The following is a 26,879-nucleotide window of genomic DNA, read 5'->3' as shown; positions in this document are numbered from 1 at the left end:
CTCTTTGCGGACGACTCCACCCTCTGCCGTACTATCTGTCATCCCTCAGACCGGCAAGCAGCAGCTTCTTCGCTCACTGCAGATCTGGATAAAATCACAAACTGGTCCAACATGTGGAACATGTCTTTCAATCCAGACAAATCTCACACTCTCACTATGTCTCTTTGAAAGGACCGTTTACAAACCCCCCCCCATCCACTTTCTCAACAATCCTCTGGAAGAAGTCTTTTCTTTCAAGCTTCTGGGTCTCACTATCTGCCATGACCTTTCCTGGGAAAGTCACATTTCCAACCTCACTTCAAAAGCCAGTCGCCGACTGGGAATCCTTCGTCGTGCAAAGTCCTTCCTCGGCCCTCTTGAGCTCCTGACCACTTACAAAGCTTTTGTTCGTAGCCTGATGGAGTACTGCTCTCCCCTCTGGGCTGGTGCTCCTGCCTCCCACCTTTCTCGACTTCACGCTGTCGAAACCAGGGCATTTAAGATCATCGGCATCTCCCGCAATGAAGCTGAGTCTTTGGGCCTCTCACTCAATCACCGCAGGTTGGTCGGTGGTCATTCTGTCTTCTACCGACTCCTCTCCAGCCTTGCCCCCCCCTGCTCTCTCTGCGATTTGTCCCCACCACATTTCCACAGGGTGCCCAAGGTCCGCCAACAACCCCCTTCTGGTAAAACTACCAAAATCACGAATCACTGCTCATCTTCACTCTTTCATTCCTCTTTTTTCCCACCTTTGGAATAAACTTCCTCACTCTATTCTTTCCCATTCTTCCCTCCAGGCTTTCAAAACAGCTGTTCACCACCACGTCTTATCTTCCCCCATCTAAATCCTCGATCTTTTCTACCCCCGATAATCCACCCAAGCCCACTTCCTTCAATTCCCCTACTTTCCTTCCTGAAAGTCCCTGTAATGTCCATCGTCTCTTCGCCATGTTCCCCGTTCCATCCCCATCCCTCTCCCTTCCACAGTTCACCTAATGTGTCTGTTCCCCACTGTTTTGTCCCTTCCACTCCCACCCCTCTTGTCTCATGCCCCCTTGCTGTGAGTTGTGTGTTAGCTCTCATACGAGCCTCAACAAGGTATACAAAAAAAAAAAAAGTTCTGAGAAGAAAGCAGATACCTCTTTTGTGGGGCAATCCCAACTGTAGACCCCCTGAGATTGATTTTTTTTAAATGGTATGAACAAGCTTTGGTATATCACTGGTGATGAAGGTTGTGGTCAAGTTTCATCAAAATTGTGTGTGTAGTTTCAGAGAAAAAAAGTAAATACATATTTTGGGGGGCAACCCCCCCCCCCCGAGGACCCAGATTTTTTTTAATGCCATGAACAACATTTGGTACATCACAGGTGATGAAGGGTTGTGATCAAGCTTCATCAAGGTCGTGTGTGTAGTTTTGGAGAAGAAAGCAAATACCTATTTTTTGGGGGGGGGGACCAAACCCTGTACCCCGTCGACCCCCTAAATTAGCGCAGCTTTTGATGTGGTCAATACATCTTCGTAAGACATCAGATATGAAGCTTGTGGCCAAGTTTCCTAAAAATCACGTGTTTGGTTCAAGCGATAATGACTGAAGTGTTTACGGACTGACTGACTGACTGACTCACCTTAGGACACTGCTCGATCGCATCAGCTCACCTGGCTAAAGCCCAGGTGATATTATAATAATAATAATAATAATAATAAAATGTTTATTTATTTAGTGCTTTTCAAATACAAATAAATCTCAGTTATGGACAAAGGAAAAATCAGTTGGTCAAGTTAAAAAAAGAAAGAGAAAATAAAAATATGATGACAATCAAAGTACAGTCAAGTCAGATTCCATTTAAAAAACAAAAACAAATATCAATGAAAAAAAAAAATCAAATTACAGACAATATAAATGATAACATTCTTGACAAATTATTTTTGAAAAGCAGCTTACTTAAAAGCAATGCAATAAAAGTGTATTTTAAACCTAGATTTAAAACCGTAATGGAAGCGGATGCCGTCAGGTGATCTGGGAGCTTATTCCACAGGTGGGGTGCAACCGAGCAAAAAGCCCGATCCTGCATGGTGCGAAGCCACGTCCTGAGTATAGATAGAAGTCTGGCAGTGCTCGACCTAAGGGTACGTGAAGGCGTGTGGTGACCAAGTAAACTTTGCAAATATGTGGGGCTGGTGCCATGTAAGATCTTAAAAACCAAAAGTAAAAAAATTTAAACTTGATTCGATACTTCACTGGCAACCTAGTGCAAGGAAGCCAATACAGGAGTGATGTGCCCTATTTTCCTATTTTTGGTTACAACCCATGCAGTATTATTCAGAACATATTGCAGCTTTTGAAGGGATTTGGCAGGTAGATCAATAAAGAGCGAGTTACAGTAATCGAGCCTGGAAGAGATGAAGGCGTGCATGAGCTTCTCTGCATCAAGCATCTTTGAGGAAGATCTCAATCTGGCAATGTTTCTTCGGTGGTGAAATGAAGTTTAACACTCTTTCTTGATGTAGGCTTCTAAATACAGAAATGCATTGAATGCAACACCGAGAATTGTGACCAAGGAGGAAAGTGGAATAACTTGCCTATTAATTACAACATGGTTGTTGCCAAATTTTTTGTTTTAGTCTGATGGAGTCCCAATAAGTATAGACCCAGTCTTGCTGCTATTGAGTTGCAGAAAGTTAGCATCCACCCATGCCCTTCCCTCAGCTAAACAGTTGTTCACCCGGGAAATTACAAGGTGGGTATCGGTAAGGTTTGCAAGTAGAACTGAGTGTCATCAGCACAACAATGGAAACTGATACCATGCTTCCTGAATATGTGACCAAGGGGAAGCAGGTAAATGAAAAATATAATGGGTCCAGAAACTGACCCCCTGTGGAACGCCAAATATAACGGGACAGATGTTTTATCTATATTTACCCAGGGTGACAAATTGATTTCTGACGGAAAGCTATGAAGAAAACAACTGTAGGGCTGTACAAGAAAGACTTATGAGGTCATTAAGGCACTGCAGTAAGATTTTGTGATCCATGGTGTCGAAAGCCGCACCCAGATCGAGAAAAATGAGGAGGCTAGAGGAACTAGAATCTGCAACCATGACAAGGTCATTGACCACCTTAACTAGGGAAGTTTCTGTACTGTGTGCAGGTCGAAACCCAGACTGAAATTCCTCATGAAGCTGGTTGGAATCCAGATAAGACTGCAATTGAGAGGCTACCACCTTTTCTAAAACATTAGATTAAAAAGGGAGATTAGAGATGAGGCTGTCATTGGAGAGGACCTCATGGTCAAGATTGTGTTTTTTAAGAAGGGGGGTGAACAGTAAAACTTCCTCCAATGCGGGGGATACGTTCTAGGATAACCTCGTGTTGGAGGAATCATTAAACGTATGGGGAAATTGGGGATATGTTCCAGGCTCCCAAAAAACTGACCCTAAAACAGCTTTTCTTGCTTTTTTTAAACATTTATTTGTATGGAATTGTGCAGCATTATTAAATATACGTTAAAATGTGTTCGTATCATAATGGTACTGTATTATTGCAAAATAACTTACCTTATTGTGAGGTGGTTATTGGATGTTTGGGTGATTATTTGCTGGTGTAAGGGGTTGAATTGCTGCTGGTAGTTGTAGAATTAGGCCTCAATAATTGTGTTGTAGGCATTTGCTTTGCCTTCTGTTTTAACTCCCTGTGAAGTTCTTTGTCGGGATTTAAAGCTGGCTCTATGACCCACTTGAACTTCAGGTTTCTTTCCATAAAGGGATCTATCCTTACAGCAATTTATTGGGCAGTTTTTGTTGCCTTGAAGAGCTCCTCCAGCAGTTTGGTGGTTAATTCTGCCTTTTCTGGCTCTTCATAATATTCTACATTGTCTTCTTTATGAGATTTCTAGGTCACAAGTTCTTCAAGTTCTACAGTGGACAGTTTTTCTCCATGGGACTTTAACAGTTCTTCTACATCTTATTCTTCCATGTCATCAAATCCTTCCCTTCCAATATGTTTTGCAAGATCAATGATCCTCTTCACTTCTTCGTTCCGACTAGGGAAACCTCTAAAATCATGGGCAATCCCAGGCCATAGCTTTATCCAGCAACAGCTGAGGTTCTCGCTTCTTCCCAGGCATGTTTGCTAATCACAATGACATCAAGAATGTTGAAACTTTTCCAACAATCACTCACTGTTAGAGCTGAATCTCTTTCCATGATGGACAGGATGTGTGCAAAATTCCTCCTGGTATAGTAAGACTTAAATGTTGCTATCACACCCTGCCTGGTCCATAAGCTGCAACAATGATGTGGTGTTAAGAGACAGGAATATCACCGTAACATTAGGCTGGCACCCAGTTAAGGATGGTGGATGTCTTGGTGCATTATCCAGAATAAGAAACACCTTGAAAGCCAAGTTTTTCTTTGCCAGATAACCCTTCACCTCATGAATGAAGCTGTTTTCAAACCAGTCTTCAAACACTTTGGCAGGAACCCAGGCTTTTTTGTTTGATCTCCAAAAGACTGGCAACATGGACTTTGTCTTGCCTTTCAGAGCTCTGGGGTTCTCTGCTCTGTAGACAAGCATTGGCTTGCATTTGAAGTCCCCAGAAGCATTGCTACAAAAGAGAAGGGTGCATCTGTCTTTTGCAGCTTTAAATCCTGAGACAGTTCGTTCTTTTTTGGAAATCCAGGTCCTGTTAGGCATTTCCTTCTGGAATAGACCCGTCTCATCTGCATTGAAGACTTCTGGCAGATAACCTTTCTCCTCTATCAGCTTCTGAACCTCTTCTGGGTATTCTGTAGCTGCTTCTACATCAGCAGAAGCAGCCTCTTCAGCCAGCTTGACATTATGGAGGTTATATCTAATTTTAAATTTGTCAAACCAGAGGAAGAGAAGGTAGACGTGCGGTGGAGCATTAATTATCACTGTGGAACAAAGTTTTTGTTGCATTGATACCAGCGCTTGATCTTACCTAATTTGAGTGTGCTGAATTCAAATCTGAAGTTAGTTTCTCTCTGTAAGCTCTAGATTTTTTGCAATCTACCATTATCAACATTTATTTGGTAAGTTACAATTTGTATTAAAAGCAAATTTATATTAAACATATATTTTGATATAAAGATGATAGGTGATTCAGAACAATTGATAAGGATGGAATGCAAAGTTCAAATAGGTCCTATTCTGGCAAGAATTTGTGCTTGTAGCTCTTGCGTTTGTGGACTTCCACAGGGCAATCTCGTTTGATGCTCCAGCAGTAGTCTGCCATCAAATTTTTGTCCCATCTCCCTTGGTAGCGCTCTTCCATCATCATGAGGTCCTTATGGAAGTGCTCTCCCTGTTCCTCACTTACAGCCCCAAGGTTCTCAGGGAATTGATCAAGGTGACTATTCAGGAAATGGAGCTTGACACTCATGTTGCACCCAAGATCGCGAAAAGCCAACAGCATTCTAGTAACCAGAAACTCAGTTATCTGCCTTTTTGTTACCAATAAAGTTTTGTATAACTGCAACGAAAGACAGCCACGCTGTCTTCTCCTTGTCATTCATCTTCCTTACAAATTCCTCATCACATACAAGGGCACGAATTTGACGTCCATCGAACACACCTGCTTTGATCTTCTCGAAAGACAAAGCAGAAAAAGCAGAAACTATTTGTTGAAAACATTCACCATCAGTACTCAATGTCTTCATGAACTGTTTCATCAAGCTGAGCTTGATATGGAGTGGGGGAAAAATGATCTTCTCTCGGTTGACGATTGGGTCATTCACAATGTTTGGCATGCCTGCTTCCAGAGTTTCACGGATGGGCCACTCCTGGATCCAGTGTTTCTCTCGAGCTCGGCTGTCCCACATGCAGAGATGGCATGGAAACTTTGTGAAGCCTTTCTGTTGACCAAGGAGAACGTTGACCATTTTCAAGTCCACACAAATGATCCAGTTGTGCTCGTGATATTTGAGTAAGTCATTGACCATTTTTATGTCATTATGTTCTTCTCACAAATGCACTGAGTGACCAACTGTAACCGCTCCATAAACATTGCCATTGTGCAAGAGAATACACTTGAGGCTGCGCTTAGAGGTATCCAGAAATAATCACCATTCTGTTGGATTATACGAAGTAACACCTAATTGCCTGAGAAGACCTGGGATATCGTGGCAGTAAACAAACTGCTTGTCTTCTGAGAAAAAGGCGACAAAGATCTGGTCCCGCTTTTGGAAATATGAAACATTTGCAGAGTGGTCAAGTCGATTTTTTTTTTTCTTGCAGCCTGGAGGCTAAAACCGCAGCTGCTTTCTTGGAGAGCCCCAAATCACGCACTAAGTCATTCAATTCCAGTTGGCTAAACTGCTGAGGGGCTGATGACTGGTATCAGATGAGGAGGCTTCGGATTCTGAAACCATTTCTTGAAGCCCGTCATCACGACCCTCGTGCTCTTGCTGATCATGTTCACTGTCTTCATCTTTGGATAAGACAAAACCATTAAAGACTGGAACGGGGAGTTCCTCAGATTGCTGAGGGAATACAGGGATAGGAGATCTTTTGCCGGTTTTTCTTGCCCACACCCTTTGTGTTGAGCAGGCAAAAATAGCAGTCAGTTACGTGGTCCTTGGGTTTTCGCCAAACCATGGGAACTCCAAAAGGCAGACCCTTTCGTTTTCCTTTTGTCCAGTCACGAAGCATTTCCTCACAATTATGACATACAATATGACGAACCCATTTCTTGGCTTGGTCGCCAAGGGAACATCAAAATAGGCTTTATGGGCACGCCTTAGAAACGATGTTATACTGCGCTTTTGACGAAGTAGTGTGTGGCAGCCACATACATAACAGAATGCATCAGGATTATTTACACAATTATGTCTTATTGAAGAAGCCATGATCAGATCTGAAACAAAGAAAAACATAAAGTTAAAGAATATACGAGGTGTGTTCAAAAAGTATCCAACCTTAATTTTTCGTGCGTAAACAAATGAAGCTAGGGAGGCGTGGTTTAGTACAAGTATGTAGGCGATCCTAATGCGTATGCATGAATATTTTCCCACCTGCAGAAGCTATCAGTCGCCGACAGACCGCCGATGAGTGAGGAAGTGTAAGTGAGCGCCATCGGATTTTTGTTTTTGACAAAATGACGGAAAAACTTGAACAACGCTACTGCATCAAATTTTGTGTAAAGCTTGGCGATTCCCAAGTGGAAACTATCCGCAGGATTCAACAGGCCTTCGGGAACGAAGCAATGGGCACCACACAGATAAAAGAGTGGTACAACCGCTTCAAAGATGGTCGCACATCAGTGGAAAGTGAAGCACGTTCTGGTAGGCCCTCAACATCCCGAAATGAGATCGTCATTGACCAAGTGAGGACCCTGCTTATGCAGGATCGTCGAATCACGATCAGAGAACTTGCGGACGAGGCGGGCATCAGCAATGGATCCGTTCATTCCATTGTGACTGAGGATTTGGGCTTAAGGAGAATCTCAGCGAAGTTCGTGCCAAAGCTGCTAACGATCGAGCAGAAGCAACTCCGTTTGGCGATCGCACAGGACATGCTGGAGACTGTGAACAGCGATCCCAACTTCTTCAACACAGTGATCACTGGCGATGAGACCACAGTGATCCGTCATTTTGTCAAAAACGAAAATCCGATGGCACTCACTTACACTTCCTCACTCATCGGCGGTCTGTCGGCGACTGACAACTTCTGCAGGTGGGAAAATATTCACGCATACGGATTGGGATCGCCTACATATGTGCACCAAACCATGCCTCCCGAGCTTCATTTGTTCACGCACGAAAAATTAAGGTTGGATACTTTTTGAACACACCTTGTATATCAATAAAGATAAATAAATATCAGTAAAGATAAAGAAAATTGATGTCAAATAAATCGTGAGCAAGTCGTTAGCAGCAAAACGAATACGGTCTATAGTTATTTAGCAGTTTAGGCATCGTATATTTCCTCTAACGTCCGAAATCACACCCCTAGTTCTCAAGTTATCCCTCGTGCAAATAGCAATGGGTGTCCTTTTTTGCGAAAATCGCAAGTTTCAAATTGCATGAAAACTAGAGCATGTAGAGGAAAACCTATTTCAGATTTGAAGTCAGCATTGAAAAAATACATAGAATAAGTTGAAAAATCTCATGCAACAGATAATAAGAAAAAATTTGTTCCCCAGTGTTATGATTCATACTGTCTCATCAAAATGATTCTGTATAGAAATAACAGTGAAGATGGAAACAAAATGTCTGAAATCCATTTTCTACCAGTCGTACGATAAATACCACCAGGTGACAAACTTCTGCATGTACGCTTCCAGAGATAAACACGACCCGGGCGCTTCCGGAGATGAACACTGCCCAGACGCTTCCGGAGACAAACACCGCCCGGACGCGTCTGGAGACAAACACCGCCCGGACACGTCTGGAGATAAACACCGCCTGGGCGCTTCTGGAGACAAACACCGCCCGGGCACGTCTGGAGACAAACACCGCCCGGGCGCGTCTGGAGACAAACACCGCCCGGGCGCGTCTGGAGACAAACACCGCCCGGGCGCGTCTGGAGACAAACACCGCCCGGACGCATCTGGAGACAAACACCGCCTGGGTGCGTCTGGAGACAAACACCGCCCGGACACGTCCGGAGACAAACTCCTCCAGATGCATCCGGAGACAAACACCGCCCAGACGTGTCCGGAGATACACACCATCCAGCCACGTATGGAGATAACCACCATTTGGATCTGTCCAGAGAGAGTGAGAGAGGTGTGGAATGAGAGTGCTGCACTGTATTGGGAGGGAGTTGAGCAAGCAGGGGACAAAGAGAGAGAGAGAGGGGTGAGGGTAAGAAAGTTATCAGAGAGAAGATGATGAAGATGGTTTATGAACAACACACACACACACACACACACACACACACACACACACACACACACACACACACACACACACACACACACACACACACACACACACGCTTAGCCGATATCGGCAATTTTTCAGGAATCGGCAGGGTTGGAGTCAGTGTGATTACCAATTACAGTACGTACTGCATCCAATCCAAAAACCTTGAGTAGCTTTCACCAAACAATGTTGCAATCATATACACGTTTCAGGACTATGTTCACAAACATGAATCTTTATAAACAGCTGCGTGTGATGGGTAGAAAAAAAAATGGTTTGGTAATTTAGAAAACACGTTAATATAGGAAATGGCTTGGAAATTGGAAGTTATCACTTGTATTTTGCTTTGAAACTCACAAAGAGAAACATTCAATCTTTGTAAAGCAAATCCGATAACCAAATGCTTTAGAAACAGTCGCGAGGACAAATAAAAGGAAAACCTGATAGAACCTCCATAAGATACAGGATCAAACTTGCCACCATGGTGCACATAATGTTGCGGGGCCGGGTATCGGCGACGAGCACGACCGCTAGATGGAGCAGTAGAGTCGGTTCCACCGATCCCCCGGAATGTATAGGTCGTCACCCCGGATAACTCCGGAGCCGACGGGTCCCTTATCGGACCGAAGTTCGCCAATAGATCGACCACGTGGGGTAGGATCGATTGCCAATTTCAATTTACCTAAATACCCATATCGTCCAAACTACCGGGGAAATTCACCCTCGACGATGCTCGTACGGACCGAACCACTAGCGTACTCGAACCGTGTGCGATCCGAGCAGACGGTCACCGAGCTTTCGTCGGTCCAAATGTCCCTTTACAGCGGCAACAGCCTGGCTAATTCTCCAACACGCATCATGTTAAACCAATAAAAGAAAGGATGAGGACGAACCGATACATTTAACATATGGTTTATTTATAATGGAGCAGGGGGGCACGGAAGAAGCAGAGTTATCTGAATAATAAAAAGCACATATGTGCAGCAAGGCACTTACTCAATTACTACTTACTATACTGGTGCCACAAACACACACACGCACACCCAAAGAAACAGACCCAAACTGGTCTTTATTGAGGCCTCCAGCTCGGAGGGAAAGGGCGAACTGAAGACCAGATTCTGCCTCGGACCTGTCCACTTCGTGTGGCGCTGAGTCGAACCGGGGCACCAGCGAGAGGCGAGCCGAATCCAGACAGGGACGCACGAGCAATCCTTCGGGCTCTCGTGGGGGATGGTGTCTCTCAAGCTCTCTTCTCGCGTTCGCCGCTGGCAGAGACCAGCGCGCAACCCTCGCGGTTCTGGTGGGGGATGGTTTCTCTCCAGATCTTCTGCGGAGGAAGGTCTCTTTTGTCGAGGAAGGTCTCTTGTCGTCTAGGAAGGTCTCTTATCCAGGAAGGTCCCTTATCCAGGAAGGTCCCTTATCCAGGAAGGTCGCTTATCCAGGAAGGTCGCTTATCCAGGAAGGTCGCTTATCCAGGAAGGTCGCTTATCCAGGAAGGTCGCTTATCCAGGAAGGTCGCATATCCAGGTAGGTCGCTTATCCAGGAAGGTCTCGTGTCATCTCTCGATCGCGAGGATTCTCTGGTGTCTCTGAAGCTCAAGCTCTTTATCAGGAGGAGGAAGAAGGAAGAGAATCTCGGTCCGAACGCGCTGCACCCTTATTCACCCTGTCTCCGGGGGGGGGGGGACGCCTCTGACCCTCCCGCTCTCCCTTACTGGACAGTTTTGGCGCGCAGAACTGCTCATCACCCTGCCATTGGCCAAAACGAGCGGCAAGCCCATTGATTGGCCCGGGGGCGTGGTGACGTCACGCGGAGCCCTTTCCTCCTGTCGCGGGATGTGATTGGCTGAGCAGAGGTCACCCCACCTGTAGCACGCTGATTGGTCAAGGGCCGCCACGAGGCCCCTCCTTGAACTCCGCCTTCTTCCAAAGGACCGCCCATCCAACAGGAAGTTTAGCAACATGGTTCTGCGTGGGCTCTGCCCACCAAACAGCCAGAGGAACTGTATTCTGAGTGGGCTCCGCCTACGTACGTGCTGACACGCACGTAGGCATGGCGTCGGTCAGAGCGAGGTGAAGGTGATGCTGGCGTTGTCGTAGTTATGAGGGGTGTAAAATAAAAGAAAACCCTGACTATCAAAGTAACTCACAGCGCATTTACATTTATTCACCCAACGGGGACACTAACTATAGACATATACTTATCGATATAACTGTCCTATAGGACCTGAATGTTGTGTGCTCATGGCTTCCAGATTCGCAACAATAACAGGCATGGCATGTCCACACACCCGCAGAGAGTCCGACGTATCCAAATCAACCCATATATACTACGTCCATGTGTGCTGTATACATATCTCAACCTTGTCGTCACTGTCAACTGTACCTTTATCGGGACATGAACTGTACCACTATCGACTGTGGGGCACTTGGTGAGTGGCTTAAGCACTCAAGAAAGCACTCCAACGGAACACTTGGCTTGGCAAGCGATTACCAATTGCCATCAATAAAACCATGGATCCGGAAACGCCCAAGCAGTGTCCGAATTGGACAAATGAACACTTCTTCAAATCTGAATCTTAAATGTTGTAATTCTCCAGGTTATGGCATGTGCGAAAATGAAATGAGCAAAAAGGAAATGAAATAAGGCCACGAACACTGGTGTCTGTGCGATTATAAGCATTGCAACGTACCCAGCGATTCATAGCTATGATGAAGAGGCATTCGATAATATGAGTGAGGAAAGTGAAAAAAAATAAAAACTTATCGTCAAGAAATCATTGCGGCCTGTTCCAAGACGAGACATAGTTGAGCAGGACAAAAAAAACATGGTAGCTTCAGACATCCTCGCGAGGTCACCCAGGATACACCTTAAAACCCCAGAGAGCGTGGTGGCTGAGGATCTCCTGATAAAGGATATAATTAATGAAGGCCATTCATTATCTTCAAAAGGGGTGTTTTAATTAACCCAAATTACACCCAATTTTAACGGTTACCATCCGCAGTATAGTTTACAAAGAGGGATGAATCGGATGGCTTCAGAAAACGGTTTATGATAGAGAAAAGATGCCTCGGGTTATTCTAGCCGCTCTCTATCAGGATGGTGGGTAAGGACGATCTGGCTACCTTTCGGACGGCAGATAAGATGACTGATGTTCTTTAAAAGACTGCAGATGAACAGTGAGTTCTGACTTTCTCCACCTGCACTCAAGCTTACACCCCAGGGACTTCATTTCATGAAGATGATCAATGAACCATGGGGATAAGCGGTGAAATGTCACCTGATGGGACTTTTCAGGAGTAAAGTTTTCTAAGTTATGAAGAGTATGATTGTATAAGTCAAGCCTCTCCTCAAGGGCTATCTTGCTACATGCCAGCAAGAAAACAGAGCAAATGGAATCTGAAAATAAACCTGGGTCGATTGACCTCATACATGATTAAGGAATGTCATGATAGCTGAGAATATCATTCATATTACGATGTACTGCGCTGCCATTGCAATGCAATGATTTGAGTCCGCCATTTTGAATTTGGTTTGTTATTGCTTTAATTGTTGTTTGAAGTATTAAAGTAAATGTAATTCGACTATTTCAACATAATAAGTGTTTTTAAAAACATTTTTAGAAACTAGTGTGATTTTTGCTGTTGATACTCACGAACACTTGAAATCGGCAGCCATCTTGGAGTTTGGCCACCATTTTGAGCATTTCAATTGCCGACAAGGTTCCTCTTGTTTATTAGTCTAAGGTGCTTGTATCATCATTTGAAAGATTGTTACACTTATCTTCGACACTACATTGCTTGATGGTGTTCATGTCAGGACTCTGTAGTGCCCGGGAAAGAAGCTGTGGCTCATTCTTTTTCTTCCAGGCAGAGATGGTTACGTTGCTGTGACATGTCGCACCATGTTTCCACATTAAATGTGTTTCCGACTGCAAAATGTTACTGACCTTCTACTATGATATCAGAAAGACATTTTTGAATGTTCAATGATGTAATGTCGTTATGGGAGGTGGAATTTAGAACATGCAAGATTATTATTGATTTGTCATTGAATTGTTAGCCCGTCCCCCGTGCAGCGCAAGACGGGGTTTTGCAATCACTTCTGTGTCTGTCTGTCTGTCTGTCTCCGTCTGTCTGTCCGGGCCGTAACTTTTTTAGCATTTGAGCTTTTGTCATCAAATTTTCAACAAAACTTTAGTATGAGAATGTGGAGAAGATAAAGTAATAATTTTGTTGAAATAATTTATTATTATTATTATTATTATTGTTAGACACTTTTTGGCCTTTTTTTTTTCTCCATTATTTCTGAACTTTTTTTTCTCATCAGCAACCACTTGTCCTGGTCAGAGCGACCCCCCCCTCCCGCACCCCCAATGGAGAATCATTTAATTATAACTGTGATGCCATAGGTCATGTGATATGACAGCCATCTTGGGTTAAACAAAAAATTAATGCATGATATCTCTGAAACCCCTGATCTGAAAATTCGAAACTTGCCACATCTCATTCTACTCTCAATGGGGAAGGACAATATCATGTAAGGACAATATCATGGGTGAAGTGGTAGACCAGCCATAAATGTTTTAATCAAAATCCGAGTTTACCATTGAGATTCAATTTGTATGTCCAAGCGTAACATTTTCACCAATTCAGCTTCTTTTTTTTTCTTCTTTTTTTCCCTTGTCAAGGCTCGTATGAGAGATAGCACGCAATGCACACAGCAAGGGGGGGGGCATGAGACAAGAGGGGTGGGAGTGGGAAGGACAAAACAGTGGGGAAAAGAGACATTAGGAGATCTGTGGAAGGGAGAGGGATGGGGTATACAAGATGGACATTACAGGGACTTTCAGGAAGGAAAGCAGGGAATTTGAAGGAGGTGGGTTTGGGGTGTATTAACGGGGGTAGAAAAGATCGAGGATTTGGATTGGGGATGATAAGAGGTGGTGGTGGTGAACAGCTGTTTTGAAGGCCTGGAGGGAAGAATGGGATTGAACAGAGTGTGGGAGTTTATTCCAAAGGCGGGGAAAAGAGGAATGAAAGAGTGAAGGTGAGCAGTGATTCGTGATTTTGGTAGTTTTACCAGAAGGGAGTTGTTGGCGGACCTTGAGCGCCCTGTGGAAATGTGGTGGGGACAAATCACAGACAGAACGGGGGGGGGGGAGACCAGAGAGGAGACGTTAGAAGACAGAAAGACCACTGACCTGCCTGCAGTGAGAGAGTGAGAGGCGGCGTCCGGGTACGGTCGGAGGCGGCGTCCGGCTTCGGTCGGAGGCGGCATTTGTGTTGGTCTGAGGCGGCGTCCGGGTTCGGTCTGAGGCGGCGTCCGGGTTCGGTCTGAGGCGGCATCTGGGTTCGGTCTGAGGCGGCATCCGGGTTGGGTCGGAGGCGGCGTTTGTGTCGGTCTGAGGCGGCGTCTGCGTTTGGTCGGAGGCGGCGTCCGCATTCGGTCGGAGGCGGCGTCCGGGTTCGGTCGGAGGTGGTGCCCCGGTTCGGTCAGAGGCGGTGTCCGGGTTCGGTCGGAGGCGGTGTCCGGGTTCGGTCTGAGGCGGCATCTGGGTTCGGTCTGAGGCGGCATCCGGGTTGGGTCGGAGGCGGCGTTTGTGTCGGTCTGAGGCGGCGTCTGCGTTTGGTCGGAGGCGGCGTCCGCATTCGGTCGGAGGCGGCGTCCGGGTTCGGTCGGAGGTGGTGCCCCGGTTCGGTCAGAGGCGGTGTCCGGGTTCGGTCGGAGGCGGTGTCCGGGTTCGGTCGGAGGCTGCGTCCGGGTTTGGTCGGAGGCGGCATCTGGGTTGGGTCGGAGGCGGCATTTGTGTTGGTCTGAGGCGGCGTCCGGGTTCGGTCTGAGGCGGCATCTGGGTTCGGTCTGAGGTGGCGTCCGGGTTGGGTCGGAGGCGGCGTCCGGGTTGGGTCGGAGGCGGCGTCCGGGTTGGGTCGGAGGCGGCGTCCGGGTTGGGTCGGAGGCGGCGTCCGGGTTGGGTCGGAGGCGGCGTCCGGGTTGGGTCGGAGGCGGCGTCCGGGTTGGGTCGGAGGCGGCGTCCGGGTTGGGTCGGAGGCGGCGTCCGGGTTGGGTCGGAGGCGGCGTCCGGGTTGGGTCGGAGGCGGCGTCCGGGTTGGGTCGGAGGCGGCTTCCGGGTTTGGGCGGAGGTCATCTCTGCCTCGGTCGGAGGCCGACTCAGATGCAGTGAAGAATTTCTCTTCGATCTGGATCATCCTTTGTTGGGGTGTACTGTTTCTGCAAGGCTTGAGAGTTCATTTCAGCCAATTAATTGGGCCACAGAGAGGCAGAAGTGATTATTCGTGTTGAGGCTCACTTTATCCAACCAATGGTTGCACTTTACACAGAGACTCTGAGCAAAACATTTTTTTTCGGCACCATTGCACTGCACTGACTTTGGAACATCATCTCCTTGTTCTGCTTCATCATCTGGTTTGCAGTTGCCCTTATTGTAAAGTCATTGTAGCTGCTTCTACAACTCACTGCACCATCAAGTTGATCGTCACGTGCTCTGATACGACATGTCGTCTTGCTCAAATGCCATGACTCATGTGCTGGTTTCAGAATTCAGAGATTGTGCCGAAACATTTGGTGAACCGTTGCTTTTGTGTTCTGTATTTGCTTTGTTAAGGGCAGGTTTAAGGTCATTTGGGTAAAATGTGTTTAATTGTAAATTATGGTTTGTTTTCTCACACCAACGTTGTGTGGCAAGTGTTGTTTTGCTTGTATTTAATTTCACGGCTCGTTTACTCCAACTGCTTGGATTCTTAGCCGCAACCGTCTCTGTGACTCACGGTGTGATTTCTGGGTGTATTCACGTGACTGCACTCTGCGGATGGTCGTGACCCTCAAGCATGCGGCATTATGGAGTCCCTTTGATCGTGTTCGCATCACAGATTGGTAAAATTAAGTTTGTTTACAACTTGGGCATTCATTTTATAATGGCAAGGCACTAAAAGCAAGAGTTAATTTGCTGTTTTCTCAGTACAAAAGATTTGCCACCATTTTCTTTTGCCTAACTGGCTACACAGAGTACAGCTTGTAACTATTGTGACGTTTTCTGTTGCAGGAACAATCAGACATTTGGCATTCCCATCATACTGCGTGGTAAGGTTGACGTGTTGTTGCTCGTTTGAAAAAGTTTTTGGTTTGCCCTAACTGGGCCCCATTTTGTTTCATCCCATTCCAAGCGGCTAACAGCATGTGTCAGTTTTTCCTCATCCTCAAAATGTCGGTTTTGCCAATGGCTCCCAGGGAGCCGACCAGGCCGTAGTCACTTGACCGTGAAGAATGTAGAGGGTATGATGGACGAGAATCGACATGGGAGTTCGAGTTCTTGATGGTACCATTTTGTGTGAGACTCTTCCCATAAATCCATGTGTGTCCCCCCTAGTCCCACTTGAAGGCCACTTTGTTCAATTGATCAGGTTCACACGTTTTGACGGTGCAAGTCAAAGGGCAGTTAAAACTGGGTCAGCTTGTGCCTCGTCATGAGTTTTCATGAAATTTTCTCATTTGTCATATTTCCAGGAAGTACATTAAAATGTATGCAACGTAGTTGCTTTTCTACTTTGTTAATCCTTTTCAGTTTAAAGATTAACTTCGCTGCAATTGCTTTGTTGTTTGTAAGTACGAGCTTGGTTGACTAAAGTAGTTTTGTTTAGACTGTGCGTCACATATTTGCTTTATTTACAGCTTATTGTGGCTTGCCTGGCATACCCTCAAGGTAGCATACTCCCCTCTGAGCTGTCGAGCTTGGGTTTGCACCCCAACCTAGCTATAAACTCTCATCCTGGTGTTTCACATTCAGGGCAAGGCATCAATGAGTGTGCTATCCCTCGAACGGACGTTAAACTGGAAGACCCGTGTACCGGTCCTGGTCGTCGGTGGACGTTAAAGATCCCACGGTGTGTTTCGTGAAGACGAGGTGAGTTGATCGCCACACTCTGAACAAATTGCTCATTCCTGCCTTCACTGCAGTTAGCAAGTGGTCTGGTCTTGGACATCCCTTGACATCCCACTATAAACAAAGCACGTTCCCTGGTTGTTCATAAGTCACTTGTGAATGGCCATCTTCAGTTACGAAGAACAACCACAATTGGCTTGAATGCCAGTGGCACACTGTTGGTGGATGTGGTCCGGTAGTTGTGGTGTTTCTCATTTAATTAATTTCTTCGTGTTTTGCGATGTATACAGAAATTCCTAATTGATTGCGTTGGAAAAATAGAAGTAATTCAAAGGAGTCATTCAAGTGAAGAGAAAACTTTGTCGTGATTTGGACAAAATGGTGAAACTTTTGGTTGTTTCGGTCGTTGTTGGTATTTTTGAATTGGTTGCATTGCGTTGTGGTGAATTTTGTTTTGATGGTTTTTTTTATAGCTTTGACAGTAGGTGTTCTCGTTGTTTTTCTGGTTGTAAATACATGTGTAATTTTGGTTTTGCTTCATTAAAGAAGGTGATAAATGGGTGGATTTACAGGCTTTCAAACATTAGATTCAACTGGCAGTTTCATCCATTGTAAAGATGAATGGAATGAAATGATAATAATAATGGGATTCCTTGTTGTTGATCGGAGTACATTCGTTCATCTCCTTCGATCCAAAACGTAGGGAATGTTGTTCTCGTTGCTGTCCTCCCCGAAGCTGGCAGATCGTGATGGATGGTTTTCAGAAGCCTTACGGACGCACATTATTTTCATTTCGTTCTCACGGCAATACGGATGAACAGCGGACCGTCCATCCGCCTGAATAACCATCCCTCAAGCGCATGAACTCTCGCTTGCTACACCTAGGACATTCAGTCAGAGGTGCTATTCACCACGACATGCACAACAACTACGTTTCTAACCACCGTGCTCCGTTTGCTCGGTGTCCAGAATCACTCGCGTGAGACATTTCCAGTTGAATCGATCGATTGAGGCACTTTTGTTTCCACCGCACATTGACGGCACCATTTTCATCGGGACGCAACTCCTGGACGTGTTCATCACGACCGTCTGAATCGCCGTCCAACTCGACTCGCTGGGCCCGGGGAGCACTCGCTGTACGGTTTGCTCTCGTGGTATAAAAATCGAATCGTGCTCCTCGTCCGTTCATTCGCCGTCTTCTTTTGTTTGCTTGGTCGAGCACTTTAGCTTTAATACGTTGTCTACACCGTCAGTCGGTCTGCATTTGATGCAACAGAAGCCGAGTGGCATTGTATGAGCACAATGAGCATTTGGACACCGATATCTCCATTGTCTGTTGTCATGATGAAAATCCTGGAGTTGGTGGCAAATCGATACACAGTGATGGCACAGTGACTACTCTCATTGCCAGTAGTGTAGTAGAGGGTATTATACTTTTCCCCTCCACGACGATGTCCAAACGTTTCGTAGCATGTATTGAAGTGTGGTAGTGATGACTTCACAAGATGTTTTTTTTTTGTGTGTATACCTTGTCGAGGCTCGTATGAGAGCGAACACACAACACACATCAAGGGGGGCATGAGACAGGAGGAGAGGGAGTGGGGAACAGACATTTGGAGATCTGTGGAAGGGAGAGGGATGGGACGGGGAACATGGGGAATAGAAGATGGACATTACAGGGACTTTCAGGAAGGAAAGCAGGGAATTTGAAGGAGGTGGGCTTGGGTGGATTATCGGGGGTAGAAAAGATCGAGGATTTGGATGGGGAATGATAAGAGGTGGTGGTGAACAGCTTTTTTGAAGGCCTGGAGGGAAGAATGGGAATGAATAGAGTGAGGGAGTTTATTCCAAAGGCGGGGAAAAAAGAGGAATGAAAGAGTGAAGGTGAGGAGTGATTTGTGATTTTGGTAGTTTTACCAGAAGGGGGTTGTTGGCGGACCTTGATCACCCTGCGGAAATGTGGTGGGAACAAATCGCAGAGAGAGCAGTGGGGTGAGGCTGGAGAGGAGACGGTAAAAGACAGAAAGACCACCGACCAACCTGTGGTGATTGAGTGAGAGGCCCAAAGACTCAGCCTCATTGCAGGAGATGCCAATGATCCGAAATGCCTTGGTTTCTAAAGCGTGAAGCCGAGAAAGGTGGGAGGCAGGAGCACCAGCCCAGAGGGGAGAGCAGTACTCCATCAGGCTGCGGACAAAGGCTTTGTAAGTGGTCAGGAGCTCAGGTGGGCTGAAGAATGACTTTGCACGACAGAGGATTCCCAGTCGGCGACTGGCTTTGGAGGTGAGGTTTGAAATGTGGCTTTCCCAGTGAAGGTCATGGCAGATAGTGAGACCCAGAAGCTTGAAAGAAAGGACTTCTTCCAGAGGATTGTTGAGAAAGTGGATGGGGGGGTGGGTTTCTAAACGGTCCTTTCGAAGAGACATAGTGAGAGTGTGAGATTTGTCTGGATTGAAAGACATGTTCCACGTGTTGGACCAGTTTGTGATTTTATCCAGATCAGCAGTGAGCGAAGAATCTGCTGCTTGCCGATCTGAGGGATGACCGATGGTACGGCAGAGGGTGGAGTCATCAGGAAAGAGATATAGAGGATTTTCCAGAGAGTCGGAGAGATAATTGATGAAAACCAGAAAAAGAACAGGGCCCAGAACGCTACCTTGAGGAACTCCAGCCTGGACAGGAAGGGGGGGGGGATGAAAGAACTCCATTTAGGGCCACACTGTGACTGCGACAGGAGAGGAAGTCTGCGAGCCATGAGTGGAGATGGCTTTGGATACGATAGGAAGAGTTTGGTGAGCAGGGCAGGGTGCCAGACTGTGTCAAAAGCACGTGATATGTCCAGGGATACGGCTCGGATTTCCTGTCTGGCATTGAGGGCTTCCATCCATTGTTGGGAGAGTAGAAGCAGCATATCCAGGGTAGAGTGACCTGGTCTGAAACCAGATTGCCGATCAGAAATCAAGCCATTGGAGAAGAGGAAGGATTTGATGTCTGAAGCGATGATGGATTCCATAACGTTGCTGATGATTGGGAGAAGGCTGATTGGTCTGTAGTTGCAGGGATCTGTTCTTGCACCTTTTTTTGCAGGGCAGTGACGTTTGCTGATTTCCAAGCAGATGGCAGATGGCGTTGAGCAAATAAGAGGGTGAATCGAACAGAGAGAGGGTGAGCAAGAGCAGAAGAGCAGGCTTTGAGGACACGTGGACTGATGCCGTCTGGACCGGTTGCAGAATCTGAATCGAGGTTTGACAGCAAGCTCTCCACCTTGTCAGGAGAAAACGACACAGAGTCCAGGGACAGTTGGGTGCGACTGGGTAAGGTGGGTAGAGAAAATGATGGTCTTTGGACACAAGATTTAGCTGCAAACACAGAGTTTAGACATTCAGCTTTATCACGTGCGGTATCAGCAGTGCTGCCATTTGATGTAAGGGAGGGGATGGAGGGGGAACATACACCAGAAACAGATTTGATTAGATGCTACCAGGATTTTGAGGAGGGAGAGAGGTTTGAGAGTTCAGACTTGAGATGAGAAAGATGTTGTTTTCTGGCTCTCCTGAGGGTAGATACACACTTGTTCCGAGCTTTCTGGAAGGAACTGAGATTGCCCTCAGTTGGGTTTGCTTTCCATGAGGCAAAGGCAAGTTGTTTCAGGACAACTGCCTCACCACAAGCTTCAGTGAACCAAGGGCAACTGAAGACGAGAGGGGATAAATCTGTGCATGAGGGAGAGCAAGTTTCTTTGAAAGAATTCCCAGGAAGAGTTTATGTTGGAGAAAGTAGCGATAGGAGACCAGTCTATAAGTTTGAGGGCTGCTTTGAGACCCTGCCAGTCGGCTTGAGTGAAATGCCAGACTCGATGGCGGTGAGGTGGTTCTCTGATAATAGCCAGAGAGATGCCCACTTTGACAAGGACGTGGTCAGAAGAACCGATTGGAGCGGAGGAAGAGCAGCAGATATTGTCAGGGAAATTTGTCAAAATCAGATCCAGAAGAGATGGAGTACCATTGGTTGAGATCCGGGTAGGGAAGTTGACCGATTGAGTCAGTCCCAATGAGTCGCAGAAAGCTTTTGCTGAAGTGCCATGGCAGGTGAGAGAGGTACCCACACATAGCCAACTGTTATGATGACAATTGAAGTCGCCACATATGAGGAAGAGAAGATAGAAGTTGGTCCATGTTTTCAGATAGTGAGGTGTAGATGGAGTTATTACTGTTGGGTGGACGGTACAGTACACATATAAACATGAGGTGGGAGTGGAGTGGAAGCCGTAGCCAGAGGTATTCCTGGGGGTGTGGGGGAGTGAGGGCAGTGCATGGAGAGTGAGGAATAGAGTCTTTGATGAAGAGAGCAACTCCTCCACCAGGGCGAGTCTCAGGTCTGTCAAACCGGAGGAGGGAGTAACCAGGGAGAGATTCTTGGGGGAGGAAAGTTTATGTTAGGCAGATTATGTCTGGTCTGTCAGTGGCAACCTGTATGGAAAGATCTGAAAGGTTTGAGCGAAGGCCCTGGATATTTGAGGTCCATTCTTTTAATGAAGAGGTAGGGGAGGAGGCTTTGGGTGCAGGGGGTGGGGGGGAGGGGGTAGGACAAGGGATGAGGGGAGGTAAGGAGTGTTGTTGAAAGAGTGTGGGGGATTGCAGAGATGCTAGGGGAGGGGGCCGAATGAGGAGGATAAAAGGCTCTGTGGTGCTGGGGGAGAGGGGGGACAAGCGAGAGGGAAGAAGGCAGTTGAGGATTTCAGGCGGTGGAGTGAAGAGATGGAGGTGAGAGGGCAGTGTAAGGAGGCAGCTTTGTGGACGGAAGGGGGGGCACCTTTGGGAAGGATGAGTGAGGGGGATGAATGGTGGGAGAAAGGTGAGGGGGGAGTTTTTGAGAGAGGTGAGAGGGAGGCATGGAGGGAGAAGAGTGGGATGGTTGCTTTGAGAGTGGGGGTGAGAGGAGTGAGTTGGCACTGAAGTTGGAGAAAAAGAATGGTTGATGGAAAGCGAACATTCAAAGCAAACTGGGGTTTTTAAAAGTTTTAGGTCAGTTATGCGATTAAACACATTTCTTGAGGGATGCAGTAAAGGCAAATTCAGAGAATGGAGAGAAGAAACGCTGTAACAGTTGGATTCTTTAGGCAAGGTATGAAGGAAAGGTCGAATTGAGAGCAGTCTGTTTACATAGCAGAAGAGGAGTGCATTCTGATACAGTAAAGAGTACCACACGTGTGAAAGAGGAAGATGAAGCATTATAAGAGATTGTTTTTGTTATTATTATTAATGTTCGAGAGAGTTTTCAACAGATTAGGTCATGGAAGTGTTGTAGAAAAAACCGAGGAAGCAGAAGAGGAGGAGATGAAGAAGAAGAAGAAGAAGAAGAAGAAGAAACAGAGAAAGGTCGCGTTTTTTGTTTTTTTTGATATAAGATAAGAAATAGAGTGATTAGTTGGGAGGGATGGGGGACGTTAAAGTGGGAAAGATAGAAATTGAAGATAATGGGGAGAAAAAACAAATAAACACGATCATACACAGAGGGGAACAAAGGGTAGGCCTCAAGCCTCAAGGATAGACCTCAAGCACCCAGTAAGACAAGTTTGACGAAATCTCACAAAATAGCACGATTTTTGAAACAAAGCCGAACTAGGAACACACAGTCCATGTAGGTGAGAAAATGAACAGTTAAAACGGGACAGATAACGACCGGAAACTTAACTTTGAGATCGTCAGCAGGGAGCCCCCAAGGAGACCTGCCAACGCTCCAAACCCAGAACCGGAAGTGATCATGCCATTGAGTTTTTCTATTTTTGGGTAGTCAATCTCGTCTACCCTTATTATCAGTATTTCCGTCGATATGTTTGTCTCTCTGTCTGTATGTATGTCTGTTCGGTCCAGTGCTCCGTTAATACAATGGCGATTTCGATGAAACTTGGTTGGTAGGTTCATACATACCATGACCTAGTTGTGTGCAAATGAGAACCGTTGCTATGGACCCATCCGTTGCCTAGCAACGGACCTTTGAAATTTTCAAAAAAATCTCAAAAATTAATTTTTCCGAAAATCAAAAATCGGGCCACGAGCGACTGTGGGCAGTGCATTCAGCCATATTGTCAAAAATTTCCAGCCGGATCCTATGAAAACTGTCGGAGAAGATAGACATTGAATGAACCCTGGTCGAAAACAAAAAAAACGAAGTTCGTTATATCTCAGAGACTATGAGTCAGATATACATGAAACTGGTATTGTAGGTTCATGGTATGTCCTAGTTATGTGTGAAAAAGAACCGTTGCTATGGACGCTTTTGTTGGCTAGTAACGGCTGAAAAACGACTAAATTCGACTTGATCGACTACCCATGTCCGCCTACCGGCTTGTCAAAATGTTTCTCATGCCATAGAGCTATTTAACAAGAAGAAACAGTGAGTAGTGGTTGAGCCTGTGATGGTGTATGCATTTATACATCTCCATACTGTTAAACATTATCCCATATTTGAAATGGCATTTGATACCAAAATTCAAACGAACCTTCGACTTACCCTCATGAACCTTGCAAGTCATTTTGTATCACCATTTGACTATCAGAGTGAAAGCTCCACGAGCGCTGAATGAATGAGCAGATTTAGCATCATATTCCAACATCGATGGTTCTTCCATCATCATGAAGATCGCAGTAATCCTTTTTTGTGTTCCCATCTGAGCCCATAACTTCTGCTCATGATATTGGCTGAGATCCAAGATTGAGATCCCATTTACCGTGTTTTGTCTGTTGTCTACCCATGCCCTTGTAATTCACGTAAAAGTCACCGACGTGTCCTAGTGTCCTTGTCTTACATTGTGATACGAGTACACGTAAAATCTCTTTCATGAGCCTGAGATCATTGCATAAATAAACTAGAATGGCACTCGGTGGAGCACATACCTACGCCATGTAATACCTGATCCATGAGAACATATCGGGCCCAATACATGTTTGAGATATCATGCCATCCAGTACTATATCGTTTTTGGCCCCATCTCTCAGTGGTGAAGAATCACTTTTTAAATTAAATAATTCTCATATCCAATCCGGATTCGGATCTTCATCAAATCAATTCTTCCTTGTCACACACCCAACCTGTCCACCAGGTTTCGTCCGAATCCGTCCACAACTTTTCAAGATATCGTGCTATACATCGGTTTCGTCCTATCTCTCAATGATAAAGAATCACTTAAAACATTCTAGTAGTCCGATCCGGATCCGTATCTTCACCAAAATCTAATCAGTTCGTCCTTGTCACACACCCAACCTGTCCCCAAAATTTAATCTGGATCCGTCCACAACCTTTTTGAGATACCCTGTACACAAACAAACAGACAAACAGACAGAAAGGGGTGAAAATATAACCTCCTTTACCTTCGGTGGTGGAGGTAATAAATAGGTACATGATGAACCCGTAGTGGTCATAGTGGAATCACAATCGACTACCTCACTCTCTTCCAGTTTACCTGCACAATGGTCATGCCATTGGCTCCAGAGGGATATTGTTGCGAATTTGGAAGCTTACTGCACACAACAGTCCTATAGAGATTATAGTGGAGTGATCCTATAGTGGAGTAGGGTCCTATAGATCAGCTATATCGGTATGTGTTTCTAGTTGGGGTCCCATCCTATGTTTAATGGGTGATTAATTGTACGTGCGCTTTGAGTTATTTTATAGTAAGGATTTTTACATTTAAAACTTCAACAACCATAACGCCCATCTTCGCTTCTTCACCATCGGCCTTTCCCACGCGCATGCGTGTGAAGCACAGCCGTGGGCGGAGTACAATGTGCCAGGCGGGGTTTCTTTGGATGTTGGCGTCTTGGATTTCGCTCCAAATATGGGCATGGCACCCCTCTCAGCCAATCGGAGGGGTGCGAGCACGTCTGCCACCTCTCGGCCAATGGGGAGCCAACGCAACAAATTGCTGCTCGACGACTTCCTGGTCGAGGGGTGGAGACATGAGCGCACCCCCCCCCCTGACCAATCTCGGACGTCCGGGAGATCACCCGACATGCCTGTCCAATGAGGAGGGGAATGACACGAGAGACGGATCCCTCCCACCTGTCAAGAAAAAGGGATAATTGTGTGGGGGCGACCCGGTGAGAGAGTCTTCCCGCCGTGAATCACCTGCCTGCAAGCCAGAGGAGAATCACTTGCCTGCCTGCCTAGCTGACTTGCTTTGCCTGCCTCGTTGCCTGTTTTGCCGGTGGAGCATGCCAGCGCCCGACGCTACCCTCCGTACCTGGTGCTTGGTGCGGCACCGTGTTGCGGGTTCGAGTCCCACCGGGTCAGAACGTCGAGAACCGCACGAAGCGGGAAGGTCCAAGCCAGGCATTTACCTCCAGCTCATCTTCCCTCCGAGCTGGGGTATCAATAAAGGCCGCGGCCACCATTTCTTTTTGGGGTGTGTGTGTGTGTGGGCCCGTATTTTAAGTAGAAACGTTTAAGTGCCGTGTGTGTAAATTGCATTCCTTTTATTCGGTTAACTCTGCCTTCTAGCGTGCTCCCCTACCCCATTATAAATAAATATCCCTTTTGTTAAATGTTCCAGCTCGTTTCTGTGTTTCCTTCAATGGCTTGGCACGATGGGTGTTGAGAAATAGCGAGGCCGTTTGCGCTGTAAAATTGTTAATTTGGACCGACGGGCCTTGGTAATCTCCGCTCGGGTTACACATGGTTCGGGCACGGTAACGGCTCAGTCCGCTCGAGGTCCGTCGAGGGTGTGAATTCCCCAGTAGCTTTGCCATGGGTAATTAGGTATATTGAAGTTTGGCAATTGACCCTACCCCACGCAGTCAAATTATTGGTGATTCATGGTCCAGGAAGGGACCCGTGCCTTTCGGACTTATCCAAAAGGCACGACCTCAATTCCAGTGTGTTCGGTGGAGCCGACTCTACTGCTCCTTCTAGCGGTCGTGCTCGCCACCGATACCCGGCCCCGCAACAATATGAACAAGTAATTAGGGCACAAGAAAAGGCCATTTGTCCCATCGTTCCTCCACATCTTAGCACTGCTAGTGCTGCAGAATGGTGCCACATAAGACCAATTGTGCATTTTGGGCGAAAAGCACGAAAATTGGCACAGATGTAGCTTTTAATGTGCTGAAAATTTGTAGATATGGGGCCATTTCAGTTTCTTTCAAAGATGGCCGCTAAATTCAAAATGGCCACCACCGAGTAAAAAACTGCTTTCTGACTTGTTTATAATATTCACATGTACTAATTTCATATTTTTCATGCTCTTTAACCGTGATATTGCATAGTTAGTTTCTCTACTGATGTTTGCATATTTCAATAATGCAACAATTTTTAAAATGGTGCAGAAATCCAAAATGGCCACCATGCTTAAGCAGTTGAGATCTACCTCTGAAAAGGAGGTAAAAAGGGTCGTTTTTGCTGAATAACATCCACGCTACTTGATATATTCTTTCCATGCTTTAAGTCGCATATTGCCTCATATATTTAAACCAAATTACATCGTTAAACCAAATTGTTGCCTATCTCAATTGCATAATAAAAGTGGAATGCAAGCTCTCCCTTCGTATAATAAAGCACATTAGTTCTGCAGTTGGCAAAACGTTCTTATGACATGTAACTTTCATCTACACAATGCGTCTTTAAGTTTTGGAATATTATCATGTGTAAATACAAAGTAATTGGACAAAAATAACCGTTTTTACCTCCATTTCTAGAGAGGTGGATCTCCCCAACTGTTAAGTCGATAACTGGAAAAGCTAATGTATCCTTAATGAAGTCAGGTTTTCTTCAAATTGTAATTCTTTTATTACTATCACATGTAGGTGTGGGCTTTACTATGATTTGTTTTTCAAGAGAAACGTCTATCAATAATGGTGCACATTCATCTTGTCATAATAGATCGAAGTCATCGCATAGCAACAAGATTCAGCAATGGTTTTTAGCAGTCCATTGTTAGTTATAAATAGAAACAGCAATCTACCTCCCGGCACAAAATGATGCTTAATATTGCTTTATCATGTTATTGACGCTCAGTCTCCGTGACACTTGCAATATATTGTACATGCCATCTCTGCCTTCACACGCTTGCACTGGCGCAGGCATCCTCTTTCCACTTTGCAGCCGCACTTAAGAAGTT

General features: G+C 45.9%; 2 protein-coding genes across 2 annotated transcripts in view; one reads left to right on the top strand and one right to left on the bottom strand.

Moving 5' to 3' along the window:
* The window catches only part of LOC147012457 (uncharacterized), a 66,738-nt gene that overhangs the window by 15,508 nt on the left and 24,351 nt on the right, over positions 1–26,879 (top strand). The gene's annotated exons all lie outside the window — the stretch shown is intronic.
* LOC147012456 (uncharacterized) overlaps positions 1,680–26,879 on the bottom strand; it is an 80,844-nt gene continuing 55,644 nt past the window's right edge. Inside the window, exon 4 of the mRNA XM_085856712.1 lies at positions 1,680–2,100. The gene's annotated coding sequence lies outside the window, so the exon portion shown is untranslated. The remainder of the gene's footprint in view (positions 2,101–26,879) is intronic.

The sequence above is a fragment of the Eptatretus burgeri genome, chromosome 15 (genome assembly GCF_056783735.1).
Source record: "Eptatretus burgeri isolate ZD-2024b chromosome 15, Ebu_testis_v1, whole genome shotgun sequence".
NCBI lineage: Eukaryota > Metazoa > Chordata > Myxini > Myxiniformes > Myxinidae > Eptatretus > Eptatretus burgeri.
The sequence above is the reverse complement of the archived record's forward strand: the minus strand, read 5'-3'. Positions and strand labels throughout refer to the sequence as shown.